Source organism: Notolepis coatsorum (genome assembly GCF_963971535.1).
Source record: "Notolepis coatsorum genome assembly, chromosome: 3".
NCBI classification, from domain to species: Eukaryota; Metazoa; Chordata; class Actinopteri; order Aulopiformes; family Paralepididae; genus Notolepis; species Notolepis coatsorum.
In genome coordinates this window covers 49734050-49750409 of record NC_140167.1, presented here as the reverse complement: position 1 = coordinate 49750409, position 16360 = coordinate 49734050, and positions in this window count along the sequence as shown.

Sequence of the window (16360 nt, the reverse complement as noted above, 5' to 3'; positions counted from 1 at the left end):
ATCAGCGAATATCTTAGTTATAAACTGCATTTTTGGAAAACCATTTAGGTGAAAAAGGGAAATATTAGACTGCTTGGTGGAAGACTTTACAGGGGAAGTGGGGTGGGGCATTCACATATCCTTACATTCTAAATTAGGGCAAAGATGCTAAGCCATTTTCAGTAGTTTATTGATTTTTTTTGGTGGAAAAACCATAGCAAACAAACACATCCTACATTGTTTCCTTGTCCGGGTCAAATTGACCTGTTTCAATATTTTTTTTTATTATCTTTTTCCGATTTTTCTCCCCATCCCAATGTTAGTCGTTATGCCAATTCCCAATCCCCCTTCCTGGTCGTTGCGCACTCTACCCCCTACCATCGGTCTGGGACAGCGGAGACAATCACATGCTTCCTCCGACACATGTATAGCCAGCCCACCGCTTCTTTTCACCTGGCAGCTCGGACTCTCACTGGGAGAGTGTAACGTGTGGAAGGTCACACTACCTCTCCCAGATCCTTCCCTTGCTGTGCAGGCGCCCCGACCGAACTGTAGGAGTCGCTGTTTACAAAGACCAGGTCCCACCCACGCCGGCTTCCCACCCGCTAACACTGCCAATTGTGTTAGTATGGACGGTCGGCCAAGCCGGAGGCACCACAGCCGGATTCGATCCCACTGGCTCTGTGGTGGTAGACAGGCGCTTAGTCCGCTGCGCTACCCGGCCGCCCCTGTTTCACATTTTTACTAAAAGAAAACATCATCCTTCATACGATGTTTGGGTCAATTTGACCTACATAGACAGAGCGATATACACACACACTATCCCTCTCTCTCTCTCTCTCCATCTCTCACACACTCACTCACACACAGTGCACACTATCTATCATAGTATTACTACACTACACAGTATGTATCATAGTATTACTACACTACACAGTATACAGTATATCATAATATTACTACAGTACACAGTATCTAACATAATAGTACTTCAGTACACATTATCTAACATAGTATTACTACAGTACACAGTATCTAGACATCAAGTTCATTGTTAAGTACTTCTATTCTATTCACATAATATGCTTACTACATATATCTATTCTATTCACATATATGCTCACCGTCCACATGTATCTATTCCTATGTCCGCCCATCACAATCATGCAAACTGTCTAACGCCTGTCCCGTCTCCCTGTCTCCCTGTGAGTGGCTGTCTCATGGTTATGACCGGAGTGGTGGACGTCCCGTGATGATGACCGGAAGGATGCAACCCTCTCTGCGCCGCCCCCATGCCTCAAATAGATCCGCCATCAGCTCTATTTTCAATCTTTCAAAATGTTCAGTTGCTATTGCATGCACTTATCTGTGTTTCATTACACATTTGTGTGCATGCTTACCAACTGTTTCGCCTGTTTTATTGCAACACTACTATCACTGACGCGACATCTAAGAAGGGAGATCCCCCCTTGAACGGCCCTTCTAAGGTTTTTCTCCTCCACATTGCCTGTGGTGCATTTTTTCCTATTGCTAGGTTTTAGTGAGTTTTTCCTTACCTTCGCATGGGGTATGTCTGGGACTGGGAGTGTTGCATTAATTTATTTTAAATGTTTTGGACTTCATGGTGTTTTTGTTTTGTTCTTGATTTATTGTGATGTTTCTTCTTGACTTGTTTAAAGAAGACGTGTCCGGCCCATGGGGACATTAACGTGTGTTGTCGGGCCTTACAAATAAATTTGATTTGATTTTGATTTGATATTACTACAGTACACAGTATCTAACAAATAATATAACATCTAAAATGATGTTCACAAGGTACAGGGATGAGGAAGGGACTTGATATTCACGGGTGTTTAAATTTTTATTTGATTTCTTTCATGTTTTACATAGTTTTTGTTTTTTTGTTTTGCATATATATATATATATATATATATATATATATATATATATATATATATATATATATATATATATATATATATATATATATATATATATATATATATATATATATTTTTTTTTTTTTTAATGTTTTAAAATAGTACACTCATTTGAGTAGTGGAAAAGGGGTAGGATTAAATAAGTGTATACTTCTTCCTACTCCTTTTCGAACATGTAGATTGAGTTGTGTTTTGCTTTTGTTATTGTTTGTTTGTATTCATTGCATGTTCGAAATAAAGATTTCAAATAAAAAATAAAAAAAAATTACTACAGTACACACTATCTAACATAGCATTTCTACAGTACACAATATCTAACATAGCATTACTACAGGACACAATATCTAACATACAGTACACACTAACATAGTATTACTACAGTACACAGTATCTAACATAATATTACTACAGTACAATTTATATTAAGGTAAATTTGACCGAACAGTACCAAAGGGTCCAACAAGTGATCATAATACAAGGGCTATCCTCTTTAGATTATATATAACATAATGTAATAATCATTCATATCACACAATAGTCTCAGGCAGCCAACATTTAATATATTATGGGACTCAAAAGGGATTGTAGATTTGTTTATGATGTATGGCAAGAATAGGCCTTCTAATGACTGTGAGTGAGGCTGAATTTAGATTCCTCCTGTTAAGTTCAAGGCTGAAAACTCTGGACTAGACTCAATAATAATATTTTGCAAACACAAAGAATCCAAAGCCAGGAACTGTGAGACTCAAACCTGTGACTCAATAATCAACTAGGCTGCAGTAAAAAACTCAAAACCAGATTTTCAAACATAAACATAAAGACGGACAACACGCTCATCACAGACAAGCTGGATGTAGCCAATTACTTAAACATTTTCTTCACAAACATAGCCACAACACTGGTAAACATACTACCCTCCCACTCAGGGCATTTGGGGGTAGAACACATCATAGCCTACTACAATAACCTAGGGGTCCGCAAAGACGATTTCAAACTAGAAATGGTAACAACAGCTGAGGTACTCAAAGAACTGAGCGTCCTCCAACCTAACAAGGCCACTGGCCATGACAATATCCCCTCCAAATTCCTCAGAGACTCAGCAGCCGCCATCACCCCAGTCATCACACACATAATAAACCTCTCCATAAAACAGGGACACGTACCCAAATACTTCAAATTGTGAGAGTAACACCCCTGCACAAAAAGGGCAGCAAATTAGACCCAGGCAACTACTATCCTTACCTCCATCTCGAAAGTCATGGACAAATTTGTATACGAACAGGTCGAAAAGTACCTTGCGGAAAAAAATCGAATCTACCAATTCCAATCTGGCTTCAGAACATCCCACTCCACTGACACATGCCTTCTCTATTTAAACGACCACATCAAACAAGAGGTGGACGTGGGCAAATACTGCGGCATGGTCATGCTGGACCTACAAAAGGCCTTCGACACTGTCAATCACTCCATTCTGTTTGACAAGCTAAAAGCAATTGGTTTTTATAGTCAATAGCAATCCTACCTGGAGGGGAGGAAACAGATGGTGGAGGTAAACGGTACCCTATATCCCCCCCCCCCTCCCAGTGAGCTGTGGTGTTCCACAAGGAAGCATACTAGGACCGCTACTGTTCCTAATTTATGCAAATGATAGGTCGTCAGCTTGTGACGGCAACTTGTTCCTGTTCGCGGACGACTCAGCCCTGCTGGTCTCTGACAAGAACAAGTTACAGGTTGAAAAAACCCTCAGCTCGGAACTAGGCAAAATCTGCATCTGGCTCGCTGATAACGAACTATCATTACACCTGGGTAAAACAGAGTCCATTCTCTTCGGTTCAAATAACAAACTCAGCAAGACCAACGGCTTCTCAGTTACAGTGGGTGACAATATTGTCACAAGGAAAGATGAAATTACCTACCTGGGTTCCATCCTAGAGGCAAATCTTTCCTGTGACAAAATGGCATCCAATGTAATAAAAAAAGTCAACCAGCGAACTCGATTCTTGTACCGGATCTCCTCTCTGGTAAACAAAAATACCCTGAAGACTCTGGCAGGAGCAGTCATTCAAGGGTACTACGACTATGCTTGCACCTCATGGTACCAAAGCACCTCAAAGGCGCTAAAAACAAAATTACAAACATCTCAAAACAAACTGGTCAGACTACTGCTTGACCTTACTCCTAGAACCCACCTCACCCCTGCCCACTTTGACAACCTAGGATGGCTTAGAGTAGACGACAGAGTACAGCAACTTGCAATGGGCCTGGTCTACAAGATACACTACACGACTAAGGTACCCATGTACACGTGCTGTATCCAACCAACTTACTGCTTATCTCTTACAGCAAAAGCGAAAGGCCTCTCCTCTGTCCTGATTCTCCTAGATCTATCTGCAGCCTTCGACACAGTCAACCATCAGATCCTCCTCGCGGCCCTCGCAGGAATGGGAGTGGCTGGATCTGCGCTGACATGGCTGACATCATACCTCAACGACCGCTCCTACCAAGTGTCATGGAGAGGGACTCCGTCGGCCACCCGCCCCCTGCGGACGGGTGTCCCCCAGGGCTCGGTCCTAGGACCCCTTCTCTTCTCCCTCTACACTAAATCACTGGGTAACATTATCACGTCTCATGGCTTCTCATATCATTGTTATGCCGATGATACTCAACTCTTCCTCTCCTTCCCTCCCTCAGATATCCACGTCTCTGAGCGGATCTCGGCCTGTCTGTCCGACATCTCCGCCTGGATGACGACCAACCACCTCAAACTGAACCTAAGCAAAACAGAATTGCTCCACCTGCCGGCCAAATCCTCCCCCCTGACCGACCTCTCCATCACAGTCGAGAATGCAGCTGTGACCGCGTCCCCGACTGCCAAGAACCTTGGTGTTGTCCTCGATGACCAGTTGAACTTCTCTGCTCACATCGCAGCGACAACCAGAACCTGCAGATTCCTCCTGAGCAACGTCAGAAGGATCCGCCCCTTCCTGACAAAAGAAGCCACCCAACTCCTCGTCCAATCAACAGTCATCTCCCGCCTCGACTACTGCAACGCACTGCTAGCTGGCCTCCCGGCCACTGCCACCAAGCCTCTTCAACTCATTCAAAACGCAGCGGCCCGCCTGATCTCAAACCTACCGAAGTCGGCCCATGTCACCCCACTTCTTAGGGACCTGCACTGGCTCCCCATTGCTGCACGTATCCGCTTCAAGGCCCTCGACCTAGCATACCGTGCGGCAAAGGGAACCGCTCCCGCCTACCTCCGGTCAATGGTCTCTAACTACACACCCTCAAGACCCCTACGCTCTGCATCTTCTAGCCGCCTCAGACCTACTTTTATCCAAGCTCCCGGAGGGTCATCAAAGAGAAGCCGCCTATTCTCAGTCCTTGCCCCACAATGGTGGAATGAACTACCCACCCCAGTTAGGACAGCCGAATCCCGTCCAATCTTTCGCCGTCGACTATCTCGACTATTTCGATTATCTGAAATGATAATAATAAAAAAAATAATAATAATAAAAATCTAACCCTGACTAACCTTACTGTCATGCACTTGTCCTAATAAACTAACTTACACTGTAACACGCAACACTTTGATAAACATTGTTACTCAGCTGATAGAGTTGTACCCTTCTTGCTGTCTTGTCGTACAGAACTTGTAAGTCGCTTTGGATAAAAGCGTCAGCTAAATGACTAAATGTAATGTAATGTAATGTACATGTCAAAAGACCCTCTTCTTGGGACCAAGTAAGGTTTAGTCGATAATCCAATGTACAGTAAGTACTGTTTTGGGGGATTTGTACTTTACTCGAGTATTATTAGGTTTGTATACTTTGTACTTTTACTCCATTACATTTCAGAGGAAAAAAACATACTTTTTACTCCTTACATTTAAAATGCAGACCTACAAAGTACAAAGTACAAATCTCACAGGTCCAACCATTTTAATTAGTATATTTTAATTGTTTATCTCGCCGAACTAACGTTAACGTTATTAATCCTGCGACCGCAGGTAAACAGCCAATCAAATCCCCATCAATGGAAAATGAACCGCCCATACCCATGCTGATTGGTCCTTGTGCAACACTAGAAAGCGGGGATCTTTGAATAAACACCTGCTATCAGAAGAATAGACAGTCAGATCCGCATTATGCTGTGGTTAATATTGTGATATTATTCAGGGTACTCCAGTATTCTGTCTTTAATATTGTGATATTATTCAGGGTACTCCAGTATTCTGCCTTTAATATTGTGATATTATTCAGGGTACTCCAGTATTCTGTCTTTAATAGTGTGATATTATTCAGGGTACTCCAGTATTCTGCCTTTAATATTGTGATATTATTCAGGATAATCCAGTATGCTGTGGTTAATATTGTGATATTATTCAGGATACACCATTCTGTTTTTAATATTGTGATATTATTCATGCTGTGATGTGAATGCCGTCCATGTTAGTTTACCTTCAATGGAGATTCAAGTGCATTAACTAATTTTAATGCAAAAAAAGTGTCCTGTGTTCTTTCATTTCAGCATTGTCTATCGCAGAACACATTCCATTGTGGGCAGAAGTGTATGCTTGGTTTCATTCCAGCCTTGCCTAAACACCAGCTGATGATTTCACTAATTGGCTCACCTCTTCAACTAACTCACCTGGTGCAATGTATAGTTCAAATGAAAACTTGGCCCACGATGGAATGAGTTTGAGACCCCTGGTCTATCCCTTTAAAAAAAAGTACTTTTACTTTTTAGTACTTAAGTACATTTAAAAGTAGGACTTTTTTACTTTTACTCAAGTGTGTTTTTAGCCAGATACTTTGACTTTTACTTGAGTCAGATTTAGAGATGGTACCCATACTTTCACTTGAGTATAATTTCTGGGTACTTTTTACACCCCTGCTTGTTAGTGATTAGTCTTCCTATATATTCTGTCCTTCCACGTCACTCCCCTGTCGGTCTGTTGTCTTATCCTATCTTGTCATATTCATCGTTGTTATCATTATCAACGTTGTGGTTGGGATTCCACGCAGCACCCTTCCGTGCTGTGCTCTCCACGTTTGGTATCGTGTAATCTGCCAGCTTATGCTGAGGAACAATTATTGTTTTGTTGTAGTTAAAGCCTTGTGAAAGAACAAGTAAAGCCTTTTTTCAACTACACCCCGTTGTGTCCTGCCTGTCTCTCTTCCTCGTTCCTGCGTTTGCTATTGGGTCCTAAACACCACCGAATCCTTACACAGTACTGTCTATCTGTATGTCATGTATGTCATATATGTTATGATGAATTGAAAATGGGGGACCCTGATGTAAACAAGACGAAAGTCTCTCTGGTCTGCATCCCCTTAACAATTGTGTGTATTGAGCTGTACTGTATTGTACCCATTCTGCAATCTGTTAATAAAATGTTCAATCAATCAATCAAAAAACCCATCAGGTCAGTTCAAGTCAAGACTGTGGGTGGTGGATACATACTGTATACACTGTGGAAAATATATATGCACAGTGGGTATTCAGTCCACAGGTAAACACATTTAGCAGGAAAATAATATGGTAGGATTAATATATATTTTTAATGTATTTCATTAAAACAAAATATATTGAAGGGGGGCCTTTAGCCTCACTACCGGGGTTAAAAGTCCCCTCATTGTGTTGAAAAATACCCACATTGAGCGCATAATGATGTATATTACTTCTGCAACTTGTAAAAGCAATCTATCTATGCTAGTACTGCTCATCTACCGTATTTCTAGACATGTAATTTGTGCCATATGTAATATTTTTATCTCAAACCTTTCATGTCTACAAGTTGGCTATAGCTGACAAGGTCCATCCTTATTGTAACTGAGGGGTACAATTCCCTGACTGTATTGTTAGATATGATACTTACTACCACTACCTCTTGTACTTTAGACTCTGGCCACCCAGTACTAGGTATAAATAATTATGATAAACACTCCCACCTGATGAAACGGATCCAACACAAATGTACCAAGTCGAAAGTCTGCGTTTAATAATAATACATAGCAAAAGGTATGTACAACGATCACTTAATTACATTTATGATTTGAAATAGTATGCACTTTTATGGCAAATGAGTATTCGTAGGTAGATCAATATCGAATGTCCAATCTCTGATTGCGCAGGAAGCAAATATACAACCTGGAATATTTAGGGAACAATAGCAATGATACTTGAATGATTATATAGCTGGATACACTAGGGGAAGGTTCCGACTGCTTGTAGGACAGCTGGAGGGGGGGGGGGGTAGAGTCTGGCTGTATCCCGTCTGGCCGAGGGTATCCTGGGAGAGCCCACAGTCGTGCGACCCGGTGCCCAGCGATCCTCGATCCACAGATGAAAGCAGTTGGACTCTCTGTGGCCGGCGTCCTCCGGTCCACGATGGAGAGACGTGAGGCGACCTCGTCGTGTAGAGCGTCTTCTCACCTGTCGTCCTCTCCGGGGGGGGTATTTCCAACACACCGCAGTGTTGGCCTTTATCCATAGAATAATCAAAGTACTCAAAGCATAATCCAAGCCGGGGAAGGCTAGCCGTCGTCGGTAGAATAATCCAATATACAGGTCCACTCGCTCTTTGGCCTGGAGCTCCTCGGGTGCAGCTTCACGTGGGGTCAACCACCCTGGATAAGCGTCCAGCTGATGCCCGAAACGATGGGGGTGCTGATTACTATAGAACTCTTACTGCACGAGGCACTACATATGAATAGACTATTATTAGCTTAATAGAATACGTCCAACTCGACGATATAGTGCCAAATATGACTATTCAAATATTAATATACACGATGTCTCAATGCCGATACTGGGCCGAATTGGCCTTACTGCCCACACGTGGTTCGCGGGGAGGCTTTTGCGTCTGTCACTCTGTTGGAGGGTAAGGAACTGGACTAAAAGAAAGCTCTACTTTAATAGCGCAGTATATATACGCACTATGAACAAATAGTACCATTAGTGGTGCGGTAGACATATTCCTACGCGGAACTAGGACTTGTCCATACATGTTGAGCGGTACGATTGAACCTGGTCTGAGGGGTATGGCGACCTGGCACCAAGGTCTCGTCCAATGGTAGAATGGAGACTATTATGGGATGTTCAGTAGACTAGAAGGGATATTCAATGCATATTGTACAAGGAATATACAAGGGATATCAGGGGATATACAAATACAATTAAATATATATATATAAATAAATATATATATTCGGTTTAATCTGATCCTTCAGAACAGCCGCCCCCTAATTGGTCCCAACCCAATTAGTTAAGCAGAGACAGATTAACCGCACTGTCTACCACTCAAGGGTTCGCTGTAAGGGTCAGTCAACTCACAAAGTCATAGGGTCATGGTCATCATCGATTGTGTCTGGGAGTCGGGGCAGTTCTATGAGCCTCGCCACAGGACGGGTGTAAATGCGCCCCTGGACGAGTACTTCAGCTGCTCGGACCTTGCCATCGGCACCGGTGATCACTTTGCTTACGCGGCCAGCCGGCCACATAGCTCTGGGTAGTGACTGGTCAATAATCATGACGACTGTTCCTTCCGTCAAATTGTCTCTCTCTTTTACCCACTTCTGGCGGGTCTGTAGAGACGGTAGGTAGTGCAGTAGGAAACTGCTCCAAAACTTGTTGGCTAATACTTGGCTGTACCTCCACATTCGTCGGCCGTTCGCTTCTTCAGGCCGGTACATTGTCTGGGGTAACGCGGGATCTAGCCGCCCCATCAGGAGGGTGTTGGGGGTGACTGGGTCGACATCTGCTACATCACTGGAGACGTAACCGAGGGGCTTTGAGTTCAATACTCCCTCAATCTCCGTGAGGACTGTCATTAGGACTTCTTCCGCCACAGTCTGGGCCCCAAGTACTGCGTACAGGGCTGTCTTTATAGAACGTACTTCTCGTTCCCAAGTTCCACCGAAGTGGGGTGCGTTTGGGGGGTTGAATTGGAAGTCAATCTGGGCTGGAGCGAGGTGGGTCTTAAGTTGTGGGCCCATAGCTTGGAAGCTCTCCCTCAGCTCTCTTTCTCCGCCTTTGAAGTTTGTCCCGTGATCGGACAATAATGTAGACGGTTTTCCTTTCCGTGATGTGAATCTTCGGAAGGCCATAAGGAATGAGTCTGCGCTCATGGTCGGAAGGAGCTCGATATGTATCGCTCTGGTGGTCATGCATTTGAATACAATACCCCACCGCTTCTCGGTGCCTCTTCCTTTCTTTATGTGCAGCGGGCCAAAACAGTCCATGCCTGTTGAGTGGAATGGCTTGTCGCCGAGTCGGAGGCGACATGGAGGTAGGTCAGCCATCCGTGGTATGCTGGGCTGCGCGCGCCACTTTCGGCAGTCTAGACAGGTTCGCTGGAAGCGTCGCACCGCCTCTCTTCCTTGAAGTATCCAGTAACGACGTCTGATTTCCGCGAAGGCTCTCTCTGCTCCTGCGTGGTGTACATCCTCGTCGTATTTCTTTATAATCAGCTCTGTGACCTTGTGTCGGCTGTTCAATACGATCGGGTACTTAATGTCATCCGGTAAATTGGGGGCTCTCCGCAGGCGACCACCCACTCTGATGAGGGTATGTGTGTCACTCTCGGGGGCCAGATGAATCAATCTGCTGTCTGATGGGACGGGCTTTCCTCCCTGTAGACAGTCTAGTTCATCTGGGAACGAGTCTCTCTGGGCTCGTTGCAGTAGAAGCAGTTCTGCTTCCTCGTAGTCAGCTGCTGACATATCAGCGGGGGACTTAATCTCTGGGTGGTGCCGCAGGAATGTCCGTTGCTGCGCACTCTCTATGGTAATGCAATCGTCTATGTTGGGGTCTGCGGAGACAACAGTGCTCAATCCACAGAACATGGGTTTCTTATTCTCAGCCTCCTGGTCACTTGCTTCCCTCGGGGTGGGCGTGGGCCAATCTCCTTCCGGGAGCTTGAGGAATGCTGGTCCGTCACTGTAGATGTTATGACGGGTTAAGTCATCTAGGGACATTCCCCGGGTGATGACGTCAGCTGGGTTGTGTTTTGTATCAACATAGCGCCAGTTTGCTTCTCCGGTTAACTCTCCGGTTAACTCTTGAATCTCAGTGACTCTGACTCCCACGAAGACTTTGTATTTGCATGAATCCGATTTGATCCAGGCGAGTACTGTCGTGGAATCTGACCACAGGATTGTTCTATGCACCGGAATGGTGAGCTCACGTTGGATGAGCGTGGCTAGATGCGCTCCTGCGAGGGCTGCGCAGAGCTCTAGACGTGGGATAGACTGTTGCTTGCGTGGGGCTATTCTCGAGCGGGCGAGGATGAATGCTGTGTAGATCTCTCCCCCCTCTTCTTGGGCCTGCAAGTAGGCTACTGATCCGTAGGCGACCTCGGAGGCGTCACTGAAGACGTGTAGATCCATTTTACATGTCTCTGGCCTCACCGTGGGTGGGAAGTAGCTTCGGCGTATATTAACGCCTGGGAGTGAGTGGAGTTCCATCTCCCACTCTCTCCAGGTGGATGCAAGATGTGCGGGAATGGGGTCGTCCCAGCCCTGGTCCTTGTCCCACAATGCTCGTACAATCATCTTTGCCCTGGTGGTGTACGGTAGTATACATCCTAACGGGTCATATTGTCGGGCGAGTGTTCTGTACACACTCGTCTGGTGGTCGGTATTGCCGTCGACCTTCCCTGCTCCGTGGTCAGGGGTTTGTGTCTATAGTGGAGCGAATCTGTTTTGAAGCGCCACACTAGTCCTAGTGTCATCTCTTGGGCTTCTCCTGGGATTGTGGCCATCCAGGTCTCGCTGCCCGCTGCCTTGTCCTCGGAGGAGAGGCTGCGCAGTACGTGCGGATCGCTGCTGGCCCACTGCCTGAGATCAAAGCCGCCTTTGATCAGAGAGGCGCAGAGTTTAAGTAGGAGAGCCTCGGCTTCTTCCTGGGTCGAAACGCTTTGTAGACAGTTATCTACGTAGAAGCTGTTCTTCACACTGTGTCGGACCTCTTCGTCCGCTGCTGGGTCCTCTGCGACATGTCTCTGTAGTGCAAATGTAGCACAGCATGGGCTGCATGTAGTTCCGAAAGGGAGGACTTCCCATTGGTAGATGGCTGGGTGCTCATCTCCTGGCCTCTCTCTCCATAGGAACCGCAACAGGGGCTTGTCCTCCTCTACTAATCTCACCTGCAGGAACATCCCTTTGATATCCCCGCTGATAGCCACCTTGTCCTGGCGGAAGCGGAGTAGTACGCCTAGTAGGGAGGGGCCGAGTGTAGGACCGGGCAATAGCTCTTTATTCAGATTTTGGGATCCGATCTGGTAGCTGCAGTTAAACACGATGCGGTCTTTGCCGTTGTGATGAACCTTGTGGTGGGGCACGTACCACGATTCAGTCGTCTGGTCGGCCTCTTTAATGTCAATCTTTGTGACGTGTCCCGCTGTGATGAGCTTCTCAATCTCAGCGCGGTATACACTTTCTTGGGCGGGGTCCTTGGCTAAGCGCCGCTCTGTGTTTAGTAGGTACCGCTCTGTGGCGTCTTTCTTTGCGTGAAAGGTAGGCATCCCTTCCCGCCGCAGGAGTGGCGTGGCGTATCTCAACACGCCGCTGACTGGGACTCTCTTTGTTCCCGTCTCGAGGAGGTTAATGGCGTAGATGTCGTCTTTAGAGCGAATGTCTTTCCTTTCGTTCTTAAGGGGCATTTGTTCTAAGGTCCATAGCCTCTCTACATGCTGCAGGAGTGCGGTGTCTCCCTCTGTGACTCGGGAGTGGAGACAGCTAGTGGCTGTGGTTCGGTTGAGAGATTTGGCGAGTGGGCCTTGGAGAGTCCATCCTAGGCGGGTCTCGACTGCTGCAGGACAGCCTCTGGGTCCGGTATGAACCCGGTCTATCGGGACAATGAGGTCTGCATGGTCGGAGCCTATCAACAGTGTCGGGGTAGCACCGTCTATGAGCGGGATCGGTAGCTTGCGTAGATGTACATATTTCTCCATCAGCTTGGCTACGGGGTATGTGTACCGCGAGAGTCCTATTTCTTGGCTGGTGAAAGCGTCTGTAATCCTGTACCGTCGCTCGGGCTGGCCGCTTGCTGCGATAGAGAATGAGACATTCTCGCCCTTTATCGTTTTCAAATCTCTTCTTATTGTCCGAATTGTCATTTGGTTTTCGCTCCCCCGCAGCCCTAGCTGGGCCGCAGCGGACGCGAGCAGAAGGGTCTTCTCTGACCCGTCATCAAGGACGGCGTAAGTGTCCATGACTTTATTCTGGTAGCTCAATGTCACACGGACTACCTTTAAGAGCACTCTGGCTCCGCTGCTGCTGGCGGGGTCGATGTACATGACGCTTGCTTTGGTGCTTGATGGTGCGGGTGGAGGCCGCCGTCTGTTACTGTCGTGGAGTATGTCCAGATGGGCTCCATCGCACCGACTGCACTTTTTCTTTAAGCGGCATTCGGCTGCCATGTGTGATCGCGCACAGCGAAAACAGCGTCTGTTGGACTTTATCCATTGACTCGCTTCCTCCGCATTCATCTTGGGGAATGAGTCACATTGTGACAGCCAGTGTTCTTTCTCACAGTAGGGGCACACTATCTTCCACTTCTCCTTTCTTGAGGGGGTACTGTGCCTCCTACTGCTTGGCACTGACTCCGATTGGTGCATGACAGTCACCGATCTTCTGCCATCATTTAGTCTCCTGGTTCCTTCTCTGGAGCCAGGGGTGCTCCGTCCGAATGTATCTAGCCGTAAGCTGCTGACTTCTCTCGCCAGGAAGTCGGCTAGATCGAGGAGGTTCGGTTCGGGGCCATTAGGGTCTCGGTGGTCTCTCTGCCGCCTAAAGCGCTCCTGTCGGGCGGGCGGTAGCTTCTCCAAGATCCTCTCTACATTTGAGTTGGCGTATAGTTCATGCCTACCCTTTTCCCTCTGCGCTCCCAGCATCCCTACCAGGGACTGCACTCTGATGGACAGGTCGTCCAGTGCTCGATTGTCTATTGCTGGGGGTAGGCGGTCGATGTGCCTGATCTCCTGGATCACGTAATCCCATATACGTCCATATCTCTGGTCCAACGCTACCAGCGCTGCGGTGTATGGGGTCGTGGAAGTGGCGTAGGCGAGCGCTATGTTGTGCGCGCGGGGTACCTTTAAATGCTTCAGTAGTATCGCGTATTTATGGCGTTCATCAATGACATCCACCAACATTGTCTCCAGACACATGCGGAGCTCCGTATACTGGGCCCGGTTCTCCTGGGTGAAGTCTGGTACCATAGGTGTGCCAATGTATGACGCGGATTGTTGATACATCGGCGAGCGTTGGGGGAGAGGCCTCCTAGGCGAGTCTCCTCCTGCTCCTTGGCGTGGGCTGGTACCGGCTGTGTACCATGGCCCGCTGGTCCAGGTGCTGTTCCTCGGTGCGGGTCGTGCGTCGTGCTCACCCGTGAATAGCGTCGGGGGTCTGTAGCGCAGCTCCGCGGGGGTATAGCCTGGGCTGTACTGGACCTCCTGGTCCGGTAGAGTACTGTGCTGTCGTCGGGCGTGGTTCTCCTCCTCTTCCTCTTCGTCTTCCGTTAGGTCATCCAGGGCTTGTAGTCTCTGATTTAGCCTCTCCGCAGTGTATGCTGCTCCTTCCCGGTGGCTGGGTCTCGCTTGGACCGGTTGGGGAAGGGGGTCTGCGGGGGGTATAAACCTCGTCTGTTGGTCAAGTTCAGGGTCGCTTACTCGGCTAGGGGATGCCGCCCTGGAGTGATGTCTAGACGAGTTCCTGGAGCCTCTGGTGGAGGGAGGGGGTCTTCTGATCAGCTGTTCTATTAGTTGCGCTTGTGCTCTGTCGCGCTCGGCTTCGCGCTTGGTGAGATCCGATTCTCTCTGGGCACCGGTGGCGGCGCGCTGGGCGTCGGCCCGGTCTCTTGCCATATTCTCTTCCATCTGAATGCGTCTTATTTCCAGGCGTATGTGCTCTTCTTCGCTCCGTTGCTGTATCTGCAATCGATCGCATTCACCCTGGAGTCTATCGCGTTCAGTAGAGGCTTTCAGGCTGACGAGGAATGCCTGCTGTAGTGTCCTCTCTGCCTCGCTGGGAGAAGACGGTTGTATAGGGGAGCCGTCCCTTGGGGTACTCCGTGCGGAGTCTTGGAGCTCTATCTCCACGGTGCTCTCCTCATCTTCTTCCGTGCCGAGTTCTCTCTCGGTAGTGTTGTCTTCCTCCCGGGACTCGTCGGGGACTACTTCTTCGGTATTGGCGGGGTGTAAAGTCATGTCTGGTTCCCCCTGGTCCCCACCGTGAGCTGGGTCAGTTACGTTAGAACCCATAGGGGCCTCTATGGTCGGGGTAGCCTGGTCGTTAGGGTTAGACATAATTTTACTTTCTAGTTTTACCGCGTTTACTGTTGGTAGAAGACTAGGTTGTTGACTGACAGCGTAAGCCTCTAGGTACTGAGGGAGCTGTCGTTTGCGCCGCGGGCGTTGTTGGTTAGGAGGATCGTTTCGTGGAGTGTTCATCATAGGCCATTTTAATATTAATAACACTATATTAATATTACACTGATTACCCTCCGGCTCGAAGGACCAATTGTAACTGAGGGGTACAATTCCCTGACTGTATTGTTAGATATGATACTTACTACCACTACCTCTTGTACTTTAGACTCTGGCCACCCAGTACTAGGTATAAATAATTATGATAAACACTCCCACCTGATGAAACGGATCCAACACAAATGTACCAAGTCGAAAGTCTGCGTTTAATAATAATACATAGCAAAAGGTATGTACAACGATCACTTAATTACATTTATGATTTGAAATAGTATGCACTTTTATGGCAAATGAGTATTCGTAGGTAGATCAATATCGAATGTCCAATCTCTGATTGCGCAGTAAGCAAATATACAACCTGGAATATTTAGGGAACAATAGCAATGATACTTGAATGATTATATAGCTGGATACACTAGGGGAAGGTTCCGACTGCTTGTAGGACAGCTGGAGGGGGGGGGGTAGAGTCTGGCTGTATCCCGTCTGGCCGAGGGTATCCTGGGAGAGCCCACAGTCGTGCGACCCGGTGCCCAGCGATCCTCGATCCACAGATGAAAGCAGTTGGACTCTCTGTGGCCGGCGTCCTCCGGTCCACGATGGAGAGACGTGAGGCGACCTCGTCGTGTAGAGCGTCTTCTCACCTGTCGTCCTCTCCGGGGGGGGGTATTTCCAACACACCGCAGTGTTGGCCTTTATCCATAGAATAATCAAAGTACTCAAAGCATAATCCAAGCCGGGGAAGGCTAGCCGTCGTCGGTAGAATAATCCAATATACAGGTCCACTCGCTCTTTGGCCTGGAGCTCCTCGGGTGCAGCTTCACGTGGGGTCAACCACCCTGGATAAGCGTCCAGCTGATGCCCGAAACGATGGGGGTGCTGATTACTATAGAACTCTTACCGCACGAGGCACTACATATGAATAGACTATTATTAGCTTAATAGAATACGT